Source organism: Alligator sinensis, unplaced genomic scaffold (assembly GCF_000455745.1).
Source record: "Alligator sinensis unplaced genomic scaffold, ASM45574v1 scaffold224_1, whole genome shotgun sequence".
Taxonomy (NCBI): domain Eukaryota; kingdom Metazoa; phylum Chordata; order Crocodylia; family Alligatoridae; genus Alligator; species Alligator sinensis.
The window spans coordinates 514,496-530,912 of NW_005842899.1; the positions used below are offsets into that span (position 1 = coordinate 514,496).

Consider the following 16,417-nt stretch of genomic DNA (forward strand, 5'->3'; position numbering starts at 1 on the left):
CCCCCCCCCCCCCGTCCCCCCGGGCCGCCCTGCCACTCCGTCCCGTGCCCGCCCTACCCTGGCTGGGCAGTCCCTGCTCCAGCCCACGTCTCTCCCCCCGGGGGCCTTGATCTCTGTCCCAGCCCCAGCCCCAAGTCTCTCTCCTCATGGGGGCCTTGATCTGTCCCCACCCCCTTCACACTTCCCCTTCCACCACACCACACCTTCCAGCTGGAGGCAGCTCTCTGACTGGTATCAGAAATTGGATCGGTATTGGCCAATATGCCTCCTTAAAAACTGGCTCACGGTATCAGATGCAAAAATCTCTATCGGTGTACCCCTAATGTTTGCTACATGCAGATATTTCATGAATAGCTCAGAGCAGTGGTGCCCAACCTTTCAGGCCTACAGGCTAAATCAGTCCATGCGATGGATCTGATCCATGCGTCCAGCCCTGGTACTGCACCAGATTACGCCTGCAGCCCTGACCCCAACCCTCCATGGTTATCTGCCCTGCAGGACTTGGAACTTTGCTGGCTGGGGAGTGTCTGTGTTAGCTGCCACCACTCCGCCACTACCAAATTTCCAGAGCTGAGGCAAGTCATGGAAGCTGCAAGACATGACTCTACGATGGAGTTTAAGCACCACTGGTTTCAAGGAATGCAGCATTAAAAAAAAATGTTTACAGAAGCATTTATTGTAAAAAGTTTCCTCATTAATGTTTATTTTCACTATTGTTCATACATTGTTTTCTATAACTCTTCTTGTACTGAATATTTATGAATAAAACGGATACTGGCAGATGGAATCAAGTGGCTTTACTATTGAGAATTTTGTTTTGTTGAATTATCCAACTCATTAAACAGCAATCCCTGGGTGTCTATTTTTTTTGCACACGTAAGAGTTAAGCACTCTAACTGCCAAATCTCCATTGATTCTTCTTTGTTCTAAGCCATGTGATACCAATGTTTTAATCTCTTTGTACAGAAGTACCAACTCTACACTTCGAGGCCTAAATTCTCTTTCACCTCTATGCCCCACAACTGTGATCCTATTCCATACTGTTCATGTCCCTGAAAAACCATTAACACAAAAAGTAGAAAGGTTCCCCCTCCTCATTATTTTTGTGACTTAGTGTGATCCTATTTCACCCTACTCAAGTCTCTGAAAAACCATCCATGCTCAACTTGTATAATGTGCCTTCACTTCAGCCTTAAAACTAAGTCATTTAAGTACCACTTAAATGTTTTAGAAATGAAACAGGATTTAGGGCTTAGTCATTTCTACTGCACATCTCTAGAAATTTTCTTTTTCTGGTGTTTTTCATAAGATGAACGAAGCATACGTATTTGGGACATTATATTTCATTACTTGTCGCTGTACAATATGTGATATATACATTATGTTTTCTGTATTAGCCTCAAGAACTTAATATACAATGTGATACCCCTGCGCAGCGAGATGCTTTCACTAAATACTTGCCATTACATTTAGATTTGTTCAGAAGTTAATGCTAATTTATATTCCATCAGGGTAAAAGGATAATGAACATTATAAGAAATAGCTTGTATACAAGTAGATGCTTCAGTTGAATTTCAACTGCCATGGTACTGCCCAATGGACTACTGTTGTTTGGATTTGTTTGTCTAAATTTAACTCTCATCCCACACCACCCCCCCACTGCAAAAAAGGAAAAAAAAATACTATCTCCTGATTCGCAAGGTACAAATCATTTGTAGAATGAAAATGTACTTCCCAGTGTTGCTTTCTGGGGCAGCCTTTCATGAACCCCTCTGCAGAGAGGGAACAGGTCAATTATTCACACATTTTAATGCCTAAAATTTTTAACCAGTTGTTTAAAAATCCTTGACAAATCTTTAGCTTTTTTTCCAGTTGTCTTTTTAGAACAGTTTTTTGGGTATCCAAGACACTTTCTCATGTAGTTAATTGTTCTAATAAGGCAGAGAAAAAATATTTATTAAAATGATGAGTGGTTTGACCTTAACAAGAATTCCTCATCAAAATGTTTTATAACAAGGGTGTCCAAGATCCAGCCCATGGAGCTACTCCTAGAGCTGTGGCAATTAATTTTATTTCCACTTGTCCTGCTGCCAAATTTCCAGACACATGGGGAGCCCTGCAGGTCAGATTCAGAGCACAGAGCTGCATCATCAGGTCCACAGGGCTGGAAATTTGGTGGAGGGAGGAATGGCAGCTGCCACAACTCTGGGAGCTGCAGCAGTTAATGCTGCCACCAAATTCTAGCCCCATGGGACACATGCTATGGCTGTGCTCCAAATCCAGCTCATGGGTCCAGACAAGTTGGCACCACTGCTTTATAACCATTTGTTTTCTCAACCACTTTTGCCTGTACTGGTTGATAGGTTCTAGTGCAGTGGTTCTCAATCATTTTAGACTCATAGCATCCTTCCATAATTCCCCCAAATTTAGGAAGATCCCACTTCAAAAACTAAAAAATAAAAGACAGAAAAATAAGGCAATTCTTCTGTTGCAAAGAACTCAAAAAACTCCTATCAGAGTAGAATGTTTTTGGCATAACAGATTCCTACTTGAAATTTCTGGGTTTATCTTGTGAAATGTATAGATGTTTCCACACCTAACAGCGTTAGTAATGTACCAATGGCACCATGGTTGAGAATCACTGTTCTAGTGACCAGGATGCCACTTGGAATGTAACTTGTTCCAGTGTTTAGTGCACTAACCTAGATCTGCTGTCCCAAGGATAGACTCAGGCTCTATTTCTGCTCTGCCACTGTCCTGCTGGCTGACTTTATGAACCTTTCTGAATCTTTCAGAGACCTATAGATGAAGTGCGTCTTGCACAAGAGCTAAACATTATTATTCTTGCTTCTTCTGAAGCATGTTCCTTCAAGCTGCTCAGTGCCTACAACTCCTACCTGCTGCAGTGGGCCTTGACACAGTTCAGCACCTCACAGAGGGGAGCCCTTAAAAGTTAGGTCTAAAATGGACTACTTTCTTGGCCTCCTGCCTAGTAGCTTTTTAAAAAAAACAATATTATTACATGTTTTTGTTAGTATCTCAGCATGCTTCATCCTTTGTTTCCTAAAGAATGTTCAGATGAATAGAATCCAGTCCTGGAGAGTTAATGCAATTTAATTTCTCGAGTTGCTCTCTCATTTCTTTAAACTTGCAAAGAATAACCCTAGGGAAGGTATTTCCCCACAATGTTCCGTTGTGAAGGCCAATGCAAAGAAATCATTTAACTTTTCTGTAATCTCTTTATTCTCTTTGATTGCAGCTTTTTCCTCCTAGCAAGCTAGCAAATTCGCTGATCTCCTACAGGCTTCTTCTTCCTGGTACTTAAAAATGTCAAATTATTCATTTTTATTCATCTTTTGATAGTTCTGCTTTAAATCTCCTCTTGCTCCCAGTTTACCTCTTACCTGCTGAAGTTTGGGTTTTATTTTGCCTCACTGTAATTTACTTAGACTGAATTTTACATGTTTAAAACACTATTCTTCGGTGTTAAATACACTTTCGTATTTTGCTCTTTTACTCTTTGAGCGTGCGCAAATGCATTTTTGTTCTGTACTCAGCATGACCTTTTCTGATACTAATGAGAAATTCTTAATTTTTATCACGCTGAGTCTATGGAATTTAATTTTTTTGCTTTTTTTCCTGGGTTGTTGACAACATCCCAAGCTCTTAAAAAAATTTCCTTTGCTTCCTGTCAACATCACCAGCTCTGCCTCTGGGCTGTCAGAGCCAATCAGAAAGTTTAATTGTAAGATTATTCTATTATCCTCCTCTCAGATGCTGCTACTATGTGGGGCAGAGCGTCTCAATATAAAATAAAGAAATAAAAATCAAGATAAAGTTAATTTACTTCAACCCACCCTTCCCAGCTGTGCTGAAAATAATTTTTTTATCCAGATGAAAGAACCATGAGATTAGTCCTGTACCCCAAAACATGGGGCACATCCAGACGAGCTCATACATGCCTCTTGCAGCATCTCAAAGCCCTTTGACACACTGCAAGAGGCATGTGCATGAACAAAAAACGTTCCCTGCACTGCAAATTTTCAGCGCGGGGGCAAAGTTAGGCCCCAGGATATCCTGTCAAAAAATATCCTGGGTGAAAAAAGTGGGGCAGGCAACCGGAGGCTTAGGTCCTCCACAAAGATGCTTTGATAGCCAGCCAGAGCATCTCTATGGCTGGCCCTTGCCCCTGTGTTGAAGCGCACTGCCTGCCTGTGCAGGGCAGGCAGCATGCCAGCTGCAGGGAGCTGGACCCAGGCTCCGTGACAGTAAGTCGGGGTGGGGGGCTGAAAGAGGGGGGAGGGAACCATGGCTCTCTATATAGAGAGTCTTTTGTTTTAATTGTGGAGGAACATGGATTTCAGAATATATTACAGAGTGACTTTGGGATTTTTTTTTTATCAGAGATTCTTCAGTTTTCAAATAGGGAACACCAGACTTCCTGCTAGGGAGGCAAGTGCCAGGACCCAGGCAGAGGAGCCTGCTCAGAGCTGGCACCTTGGACCCAGCTGAAGGTGGCTGACCTCCTGGCCAATTGGGGCCAGGAGGACATGCTTTGACAATTCAAAGCAGGCCACCAGGCTGGGAACATCTTTCAGGTGACAGCTGCCCAGATGGCCAGGCAGGGGGCACACATGGCAGTAGTGCCACACAAAAGCCAACTCTGCAGCCAGAGCCCACTGGCAGCTGGCCCAGAGGTGCACATGCCTCTACTGGCCTTGAAGTCCCCATACGGGTCTGGCAGGTGCACAGCAGTTCACAGCCAGGCAGCAGCCCCCACTGCCAGACTGCTGAAGTGGGTAAAGGGTGCAGGGAACTCTAAGGGCTGCTTCAGCAGTCCAACTGGCACAAGGGGTAGTGTCCCCAGGTACCAACTGGCTGGGCCCCAGAAGTGCCTGTCTGTTTGTAACACTCATACCATGGGCCCTAAGGGCCACCTGGCTAACTAGTCACCCTGTGTGGGGCTAATGAGTGAGTGGTACAATTAAATTCTTGGAACAACTAATGAAAAAAAAATAGGATAGGAGTGTCGTGCGGGTCAAAGGGTCAAAATGTGAAAATAAGTGCATCTGAGGGGGACACCAAACAGAACCCCCGGGCCATACCTACCAGTCCTCAAAAGGCATCCAAGGAGCTGGTGGACACCCAGAAGCTCCTGAGAGAGAGTAGCCCTGAGCTACTTGCCAGGACAGTTTTTTATACTGATGGGGCCAGGACAGGGCAGCTTTTCACACTGCTGGAGCCAGCACAGGTGCTGGCCCCAGGCTCTAGCTCCCCCTGGCTGCAGATCCGGGAAGAGCCAGGCAGGGTTATTTTGCCCCAAGTGGCACAACTTGAACCACACCAAAGTGCATGTCTGGGCACATACTCTGAGGCAAACAGCCCCGGCTCAAATTTGCACAACTTCTATTTGAGCTGCTGCAAGTGCACATGCCTGATAGAAAGCAGCTGTAGCTCACCAAGGTAGGGCTGTGTGAAGCTTCGGTCGCTGATTCAATTCAGAGGAGATTCAGCCCGATTCGGCGGCTGAATCTCCAAATCCAAATCGTATCAGGAGACCCATTAATCTCTCCAAATTGAATCAGAAGCCTCCAATTTGATTTGGACAGATTCAACAATTTGGCCACAGACATAACTTTATATGTTTTTTCTATGTACCTCAAGGTACCAGGTGTAGCTCATGAACGCTGAGATGAGTGGACACTCCATCTGCCCCACCATCTCAGCATTCATGAGCCGCGCTTGGTACCTTGAGGTACGTAGAAAAAACATATAAAGCTGTGTCTATGGCCAAATCGCTGATTCTATGAATCAGAATCAAGATTCAGCCAAATCGAATCAGGACAGTGATCTGAATCAGTGAATCAAATCACTGTCCCCTGAATTGAGCCTAATCCAAATCCAAATCGAATACTGCCTGCTTCGCACACCCCTACTCCAAGGAACCATCTGTGAGCCACAGCCACAAAAGAAATTTCAAAGAGCCTAATGGCAATGGACTAGGGCAAGTTGCCATCTCCCATCTCATATTTGCACATAAAGAACTCACTTCTTGTCTTCCTCAGGCAATCTTGTAGACAGTAGGTTAGAAAATTTACCACTACTAGGTCAAGTAAGCAATAGAGTGTATAAATGTGGTGTATATGACTAACAAAAAAGAAGCAGATGACATGAAGAAAATGGAACAGCTAAGAAACAAGAAGTTGTAGTGTCAGCAACTAGAAGCAGACTGTTAAAGGCCAAATGCCTGTGCAACATCCTTGGCAGGAAGACCGGTTCAGGCTGGCTAGATAAGGGAAATCTTTCTACGTGACGACCAAACAGCGCACGCCTTGGAGAAAGGGCTTGAGAAACCTTGCCCAGCAACAAACTGTATAAAAAGGGGCAAGAGAAAGGATGATGGGGGGGAAGAACCTACCTCACCACCAGAGCCCATGCCTGCACCTACCAGGTCAGAAACCCTGCTCCATCAACGGCTAGGGATTGGCCATCCCTATGTGCAACGTCCTTGGGATTATGTAAGTGTGTCATCTGCAAGAATGTGTGTGTGTGTGTGTGTGTGTGTGTGTGTGTGAGAGAGAGTGTGAGTGTGGTAGGGTAACGCAATTTCTAATGAGTTAATGGTCTCTAATAAGTGTATAACTCCCCAGTACCCTTAGCAATAAACTACCCCGCTGAAAAGAAACTGACTTTGTGTCATTAGTATAATTTTTGGGTTACAATCTGAGCAAGTGTAATGTACCAAACATACTTAAAAGAAGGACAAAGCAACCTAAAAATAATATTTTTTCCTCATATGGCTTTGAAGTACTTTACAAAGAGAGCATCGCTTCTTCACCTGCAAAATGAAGATAAGACAAAACATCTTCCAAAGAATTCAGCTCATTTGGGGTGTTCCACACAAAGCCTGATTTTCAGGACTGAGCACCGACAATTCCAAATAAAGCCCAGAGTAGCTTTGGGTGCTCAGCCCTTCTGAAAAATCAGGTCTATGGGTCCCAAGCTGAGTACCTAAAAAAATGCAAAACTTTGAAATTAACAAATGCTTTTCAAAACCAGCTTATTCATTCATTAATTCAGTTAGCTGTTGCACATGCTGAACAGACTGAATTGTTAAAATTCCTGCTAGGTTTGTAAAAAATCCGTTCTCCTCCTTTCCCTCTGTGCCCCCCCCTCTTTTTTTTTTTTTTTTTAATCTTTTGATTTCAAAATTTCTGCTCTTAAAATCCACTGGGTGCCAAGTAAAAAGCCTCAGTAATGAGTCAAGTCCACCACTCTGTGGAAAATCAATATCAAATTTATTTTAGCAGAGCTTTTAAAAAAGCAAAACCCATTTAAAATATCACTAAGTCACCATCGTTGCCAACTCTTGCACAGTTCACAATTTCAAACAATCTATTCAAGAGCAATTCACTAGAGTAAACTGGCTTTATTTAAGAATGCAACAGGCCAGAACCTGAGGTCCTTATTTCGTTTTCTGCTGAGGAAAAACTCCCATCAATTAAAAGTTAGAATTAACTAAAATACTTCCAGATTTGATTTCTGGGGAATACAGAGCTAAGAATATAATATTACTGAAAAGCTGTTTAGCCTAAAGCACAGAGAAATGAACTGGAACTTGGGGGACCTGGGTTTTATTCCCTGCTCTAGGGCTTATCTACTGCATGTCTTCTCACCTTCTCTTTAGTTATACTGTAAACTCTTTGAGATTAGGGTTGTTCGTTACTGGGTGCTTTTCCAGGTGCATCAAGGTGCTTTTTCCAATGCACATTAAATTTACTACCTCCAATGTGAGGTACTAAAGAAATGTGCATGAGGCTGCCTTAATGCACAGTAACGAATGCTCACAGTTTTAAAGTGACGATTAATGTGCAGTAGCCTATTTTACTGCACATTAGCATAATTGCATGGTTTTTTATGACATTTTAATGTGCAGTAAAATAGGCTACTGTGCATTAAAGCGCATGTGTAAATGCGCCCACTAAGCATCTGTACACTGCTTAGTGCAGTGGCGTCCAGATTTGGTTGGGGCCTCTCGACTAAGCAGCAATACAAATTCATAACAACATTAGTGCAGATTTGTAAATCCTAGAGCCAACTAGACAAATTAATTTCTGGAATAACTCCAAGACTGTCACGTCCTGTTGTTCTACCTTTCTCTCAATACAGAAGAGAGATAAAGTGACAAACACCACATTTATATACTTGGTCCTCAGTGTGTAACAAGTTACAGGTTTTTGAAAACTAACTAGTGTTTTCTAGAAACAGCAGAGGTGTCTTAGCACAGTAAAACATTTCCCTGTAGCCAGGGAGGATTTGATTTAAATCAAATTGAGTTAAATCATGATTTAAAATCACTGGTCAGGAATCCTTGATTTAATCACTGTTTTCTACAAAAAGTGCATGCTTGTTGTTTGATAGAACCTTAATACATATTATTCACAACTCCGAGATAGATGTAGGTTTCATTTTTAGGAGGTACACACTATACAGTTTAAAGCAGTGATTCTGATATTTTTTCATTTTAATTTTGCAGCTACATCAGAAAACTGAATTATGATTTGGTTATTTTATTTTCCAAAGCTAACTGAAGCAGATACTTGTGAAGTCATCATCAGGAAGTGAACCATCTCCAACTCACTAAATTAATCATGGATATTTGGGGGATATTTTTGCCACACTGTATTAGGAGGACAACAACAACCATCGCCAAAAATAACAGATATTTAAAGTTGTTTTATTTAAACTAAAACAACAAAGCTTATGTATTTTGGATATTTTTCTTCAACAACAAACATTTATAATTATTTTAACAAAATAAGCATATGCATTTTTTAATTTTTAACTATTTTAGTTATAAATGTGAAATATGTTTTTAACAAAAATTAAATAGATTATTTCAGCCAGGTCAGCATAAGAAACTTAAAATACTGGGTTATGCAGCAAACTCAGTCTTCACCTTCCTTTTCCTGTTTATTCATAGACTGGAAAAGAAAGATAAGCTGCCCTGCTTTTTCAGTTCCCAATCAATTTTTCAATTTAGAATGAATTAGTCCAAAAAAAGAAAATATTATTTCTACACCTACAGAAGAGGCTACTGCTGTTAAAAGCTGGATTATCACCAGGGATCCAGGTTTTCCATTTCCCATGGAAAAACAGAGAAAGCCACAGATTTCCCATTTTTATCAGAGAAAACATGGGTTTTCGCTTTTACAAGAGGAACCCATGGATTCCCCCCTTTGCAAAGAGCTTTGCAGGCTGGCTGAGTTCCAGCCTTCAGTAGTCTTTGATGAATCCAGGTGCTTAAGTGACTTCTACCAGTTGACTGGTGTGACTTTCTTTAAAACCTCATCAGCAAACATATATTTCTTGAATGGTTCACCCTTAGCCCTGAAATTTATTATACAGCAAAAGCTGTGTTAACTGGCACCTTACAAACCAGCATGCTCTGTTAACTGGCATGCCAGCTTGTAAAGGCTTGTAAGGGAAAATGGAAACTGGAAGTGCCCACTGTGGCACTTCCAGTTTTGCGGAGCCCCCACGGCCCGAGGGAAAGCAGCCTGCGCTGCCAAGCCCCCATGGCCCGGGGGCATAGCAGGCTGCGCGGATCTCCCCTCCCTGTCCCTCAGGGCCCATGGGGCCCGCAGGAGGGGCAGCAACACCCCACACGAGGTGGGACAGGCAACGGCCTGAACAGGCAAAAACGCCTGTTCGGGCCACTCAGTTATCTGGCATATTTTGTTATCCGGCACCCTCCATTCCCTGTGGGTGCCGGATAACAAAGCTTTTACTGTAGTTGGTATTATGGAAGGATGATTACTGGATGCCCATTTTATAGCCACTTCCTCTTCTTCAGCAGTTAAGGATTGACCCTAGTATTGAGAAAACTGGCAAGAAAATGAGTTGGAGATAGTGTATTGTGCATTTCTCTTTTCAAGGTCTCACTCAGTTCCTTCCAAATTTCAACAACATTAGAAACAAAACAGCAAGTTCCCTCCACTTTGTTCAAGGCTATGGAAATACGCTTCAGGATAGTCAGCATACTTTCTACACTTCTCTTTACCCTAATGTTGAGAACTTTGGCTGTGACAGTTCCATTTTTTTGTCACAATTTTGTTCACAAATTGTCATAAGATTAGGCCAGTTCTCAATATATCCCTCAAAACAGGTCCACTACTGAGTTTCATCACACGTCTTGTGGCAGAACTAGTTTGGTTCCTCCTGCTTTCTTCAGAGCAGCTGCTGCTGCAAAGCATTTATTACAAAAGTATTCTGCAAATTTTACATTAGCCTTTATTTCTAGAGCACGGAAGTCTTTGGCTAAGAGGTGCATCAAATGAGTACTGCAGCCATATGTTATTAGCTTGGGGCTTTCTTCACTTTTTTCTAGATTTCTTCTCATCTTTGAGAAGATATCAGGTACTTCTCCACTATTCATCCCCCTTCTCTCCCCCCCCCCCAGCCTGTCTCTCACCCATTGAATCCTCAACCTACATTTTCACTGACTGCTTGTCTTGTATGCATACCAGCACAGACTCTGGCTTCTTTACTTTTCATTCCATTCAGGAAGAGCACACATCAGTTGCTGATACTTCCTTAGCCTGACGAAGGGTTTTTGAACCCAAAAGCTTGCTTAAAAATTGTTCTCCAACTATTTAGTTGGTCTAATAAAAGATATCAGATTCACCCAAAGAACCTTGTCTTCTTATGTCCTTAGACCAACACAGCTACAACCTACACCCCGTTCTCATCTTTGATGCATTTACAGCATTGTACAAGACATATTTTTTTTTCAGTTTGTTATAGCTTTTACTGCTACTTCTTGTAAGTAGTCTACTGTGTGTGCATTTCCTGATGTATCAATTGTTTCTGTAAGGTAGATAAATCCGTTTGTCTGTTATCATACAAGCACATACTACTGGCTCATTGTGGACATTGCTCCACCCATCAAGACTCAGGTTAACAATTTTCCCCTATAGACTTTTTGAACACTGTTCAATATCTCTTTCATACACTTTATCCAGCAATTTGCCTGGTACATCTGCTCCGTTGGGTGGACTGTATCCTGTTCACGACTGAACCATGTCAATGAAGTGTGTGTTCTCAACCAAATGGAAAGGAGAGTTCGTTGTATAAACTGAAACTAAGCATTACACAGATGCTTAATGTTGTCTTCTAGACTTAGCTCTGAGTTCTATTGGGTAGAGTGGATTTCTTTAATCTTTACTAATCTATAGAGGAGCCTCTGGAAACCCTATAACATTGGGCCCCTAATATAGTCCATGGCCTGTTGTGACCTATTTATAAAACTTTTCTAGAAAGGCTACATGAATATATTGTCTTGAATAGTATATAATTAGAAGTTATAATCCCTATTCCATGATGATATCTTTGAGCTTTAACATATATTATATTAAAATATCTGTATATAGGTTTATTTTTTTAAAAACATCTTAACAATAACAATTTTTAAATGATTAAATCAAAAAAATCTGATAAAAAATCTGGGTTTTTTATTTTAAAAAATTGTTGATTTTTATCCACCCTATCTGTGTTCACTTATGAGCTCCATTTTGGTTTTATGGGACCCTTTATGATTGTTGAAGAGGACAATTTGGAGCCGGGATCTGACATCCCGACTGGCTCCATCTAAGACTTAAAGCAATTAACGGCCATTACCACTCAACTCCTCTCCCCTGTTGTAGGAATAGGGTTTCTATCACCAGCAGCCTTTAATTTTGAATGGACAAAGCCTGTATGAGGAAAGTGTGATGAATAGTTGGGAGGAAGACTGTTTCTCCATTCAATTCCCTGATCAAAAAAGGTCACAGTCTTTTTTTAAAAGGGGGTGCGGGATTCTTCTTCAAACAAAGAAGACATTTCAATGCCTGAAGCAACACAGACCTGTGGAGCTTGCGCCCCTCTCACCGCTCAGTCTATCGGGGTGTTGCCCCTCCCCTCAACTTTCCTGCCACGACTTGGATGTTAAACGCACTTTAAGAGGGGTCTACAGTGGAGATCTTTGCTTGGATGGGCCTCCCAATAGACAGTGGTGATCACGGTCATCCGACGTGATGTTCCACGGGGCTCTGCCTCCCCTACACCCCGTCCACACGCCAGCCAATGGGTGATGCGTTAGAGATGTTTCCTGGCCCCATATGACGGCCTCAGACCGGTTTCCTGAGTTCCGGTCGCTCTCCCTCCCTTCGTGGGGAAGATTTCTTTTCTTATAGAAAATATGCCTCCGAGTCAGGAGGGGCTGTAGGGTTATCCCCCTTATTCCAGCTCCCTCTCGGATTCTCAGCTGCCTCTTCTCCTCTACCGCAAGCAGGGAGCTCCCTTGCCTCCTGGGTGTAAGCCTCTTCAGGTGGCTGAAAGGGTGCTCCTGCTTGACCTGCTTGTCTGCCTCCTGCAGAAGGCTTAAAGCCCTTCCCTGGGCTGCCTGCTGGAGCCTCGCAGGCTGGGTTGCTTCCTCCCCGTGCCGGAGTTCGCCTCACGAGCTGCCAGCCCGTGCTCCCTCTCTCCGGCTCTCCCCCTGTCCCCACTCCGACAGGGTTTTTAAATCTTCCCGCAGGGATTGGCTCAGCCCCTCTGGGGGGCTTGCTCTCGGGGTCTGGGGTCCGTGGGCTCTCTACTCTCTCCCTCGAGAGCCTGTGGGGGCACCTCGCCGCCACAAGACCAGAACAGGGTACCTGCGTACAGGACTCAAATGAAGTAGTGACAAGGGTTGAGGAGGTTTATGTTCAAAAGTCTGCTGTGTGCCACAGAACTAGGACTCTTTAAAAGCAGGCATATAAGAAATTCCTTTCCTAAGCCCACAATCCCTTCTATCTAGCCATGTTGTCCCTAAGGGATTGAGTAGGAACCCAGAGTTACCACAGGCTGGTGGACCCTAGGAAGAAATTTCTCTAAACAACTGAATAACTGAGAGGGCTGAAGTCCTGGTTCAGGGGATAGGTGGGTGGACCACAGGGTATACTTGATAGTCTCAGAGCTAAGTATAGTGAGTGACCAGCTGCTACCCAAAATTACATGCGATTGAATCCAGCTACTGAATCTTAACACATCAGTATCTATCCAGAGAAAAGGACTAAACATTGACTTTGGCTTTGCTTCAACCTAGGAGTTGCGCATCTCCTCCTGCTACATGGAGTTCCACACCTGTACAGGGCCAACTCCTCTCCCCAAACCTCTATGAAAGAGAGGGAAATCCATGCAAGCAAGATAGCCCCCCCATAGGCTGAGAGGGCCTGATCAGACCTCCAGGGATCAATGAGGCATTCCTTTACTTATCCTAGGAAGGATTTGTCACTTAAATTGTCCAGTGTCTTCAGTCTTCAAGGGTTTTATCCAGATCAGTAAGTACTTGCCAAAGGGAGTAAAGGTAGCATAGAACATCCAGTTAATTTGCAATTAAACTAGAAAATTGGTGATAGGAGAAGTTGAAAAGAAAGGAAGGGAGGAAAAGACACAAAGCAAAAAATAAGGTTTCTCTAAGCATATTTCCAAAAATACTCAGGGTAATCCAGTGTAAACCCTAGCACTAAGATCTTAAAATAGCACAAAGCAAACCATGCTACAAAAGAAACAACACTGACCATGCTAGCTTATAAGCAAGGTTGAGTTCAACGCTGAACTAGCTCAAAGACCAGTATTACTATTGAAATAAAAAATTATAGATTACAAGATTGTTTTTAGCCCATCTAAGCTTTTGTCACTAGCTATTTCTATTTCAATATTCAGGAGAGAGACAGAAAGGTTTATTCATCATTGCAGTAGAAGAGGATGTCTCTCTCTATCTGCAGTTTAAATTCTGCAGCAACAAGCATGCATACAAAACAAACTAATGCAAGGTCAGATTCTTATCCATAGCTGTTTTCTTCAATTGTGTGTAGCTCCTTTCAAACGTGGCCTTTTATCTGGGGTGTCTTATATGTTGGTTAAAGCACCTTTCCCTCTTCCTGTGAATTATTTATGCAAGATTTGTTACACAGGTAAGACATAAAACTGACTTAGAATTGCAAAGTTTGCACAGAATGTCATGAAATAAATACAGTGTCATGAAATAAATTAGCAATCTGCAATGAGAGTTCAAGTGCCTGCCCTGATATTGTTCCTAGAAACAAGCAGAAACTTAATATGAATCTCCAAATTGTTTAAACTTTCTAACAAATCAATCATTCTAATACTAGAATCCCGAGTATGGTTTTCACAAACCTCCTCTTTCTTGTGTACATTGTTATATATTAGGATACCCAGTAGTCTTCAAACTATGAGAAGTAATTTGCAGCTCATTAGTTTTCTCATGTAGCTTTTTAACATCTTTTTTCCAAAGATTTTACTTCAAGAACCACCAATTCCAATTTAAAGCCAAACAGATCAAAGCAAGATTGTAAAGCTCAAACACCTGTTGAGATTAACTACAACAATGTATTAGGGGCAGAGCCAGGTTTACAGGTGGGCAGCATGGGAAACTGCCCGGAGTGCCATGGTCAGGGAGCACCCCACATACATGCACATGCACACCCTGCACTGCCCTACCTCACTTCACCCCACCGCACCCTGCTGCTTATACCTGTGTGATGGGCTAGCTGGTGGTGATTAGGCCCAGGGGTTTTGAAAGGGTAAGAAATGATTGGAGGGCTTGGGATTCCTTTTCCTCACCAATCAGTCCCCAGAGACTCACCTTCCATGTCCCCTGATTGGCCCCTCGGGTCACCCAGAGGGGGATAAAAGGGGCAGCGCAGCTGACTCAGGGGAGACCAGCGAGTGACCTTGAGGAAGGAGTTTCAAAGAGCTGGCAAGAGCTGGGCCAGCGGGGTGGGAGCAGTTGCCCCAGAAGAGCCTGAAGGAGCAGGACCTGCAGGCAGAAGTTGGACCCTCAGCAGCACAGCATGCAGCCAGCAGGAGGGGCAACCTGCTGGGCTCCAGGATCCCCCTACTAGAGGCTGTGGCCAGCAGGAGAGGCTCCCCAGCTCCAGCAAGAAGCAGAGCAGTGGCCTGAGAGGTTCCCAGCTCTGCTTCCAGCTCCTCCAGCAAGGGGCCAGGAAACTCAATGTGAAGCAGGGGCTCCTGGAAGGTCAAAATCCCTAGCAGCTTGGAGCAGTGCCAGCACTGGTGGCTGTGTGGTAGAGTTTCTGCCCACTACGTGGGAGATCTAAGTTCAAGTGCCAGCTGGGTTGAGTTGCAGTGAGTGAAGTGACAGGGAGAAATTCTTGTTGTAGTGGAAGGGGGTCATTGTGTTTTCCCTCTTTCCCCTCTCCAGGTACTTAGGCCCTACATTTCTTGTTATTTGACATTTTGTATTTTGTGCATTTTATATTTCGCCAACGAATATCGTTTGTACTGCTATTTGTGTTTTATATTCTGTTAAGCCTGTCTTTGTCAACCAGATGAATATGTCTACGAATGTAAATACCTAACCTTTATTGAATCCTGCCCCCTCGGGTCATTGTAGTGTCCCTTATACCCCCTGGTTTATATATGTTATATTCCCACTACTGTTTTCTCATTAAAAGGTATATGGTGAAGTCCCCATTGGTGATCTGGGTGTACTCTATAGGTGAAGGAGGGTACCTACACCTCCCACAGCACTTATGTACCTGCTTTGATCCCTTCAATTGGAAAGGGGGTACATCTTGAAGTACTGCCTGGGTTACACCTGGCAGGAGCCATCAGGGGGATTTCAGTGGCAACTAATCCCATGAGCTGGGCAGCAGGGCCCGTCCCTTCCCCTTCCCCACCCACCTCCTCTCCCCACCTTGCAGCCCTACCCAGAGCTGATTGTAGCTGGTTGGCCAGGGCAGCTGGATAAAAAGCCACCTCTGGGCAGTAGTGGTGGTGGGTGCTGCCAGGCAGCATGACAGACCAGGAGGAGGGCACCAAGGGCCAGACCAAGGACAAGGCAGTGGTGCCCAGTGAGGAGGCAGCGTGGCTGGCGAGCCCCAGTTTGCATGTCAAGAGCTTTGCCATGACTGACCTGCCAGGACTGGAGGCCGAGCTACAGCCCCCACTAGCTGCTGTCACCACTGCCAAGGGTAGCCAGGCAGTGCTGGGCAGCAATGCCCTGCCACTGTGGCTGGGGAGGTCAGAGACCATATCAATCTTTAACGTACAACTTTTCACAGAACATTCCAACTTTTAATACTACATAACACTGCACATATTTACCAAAGCCTAAGAGTAACATGTAACAAAGCCCTAAAAGTAGTGTCGTAAGAATACTCAGGATGAAGTTACATGTTACACTTAGACCATACTAAATCTGCAGAATGTAAAGTGGTGTTAAAGTGAGAACATGCTGTGAGCAGTCTCACATTAAGGGTTAATGCCATTTCTTGCCAGCACAGATGTGACTTGCCACTAGAGAGCTAGTAAACAAGGGTATGGCCAGGAGCCAGGACACTTGGGCTCCATT

The 16,417-nt window shown here is 43.6% G+C and overlaps 1 protein-coding gene across 5 annotated transcripts in view; it reads right to left on the reverse strand.

Moving 5' to 3' along the window:
- TSPAN11 (tetraspanin 11) overlaps nucleotides 1–16,417 on the reverse strand; it is a 281,179-nt gene that overhangs the window by 224,560 nt on the left and 40,202 nt on the right. The window lies entirely within an intron of this gene.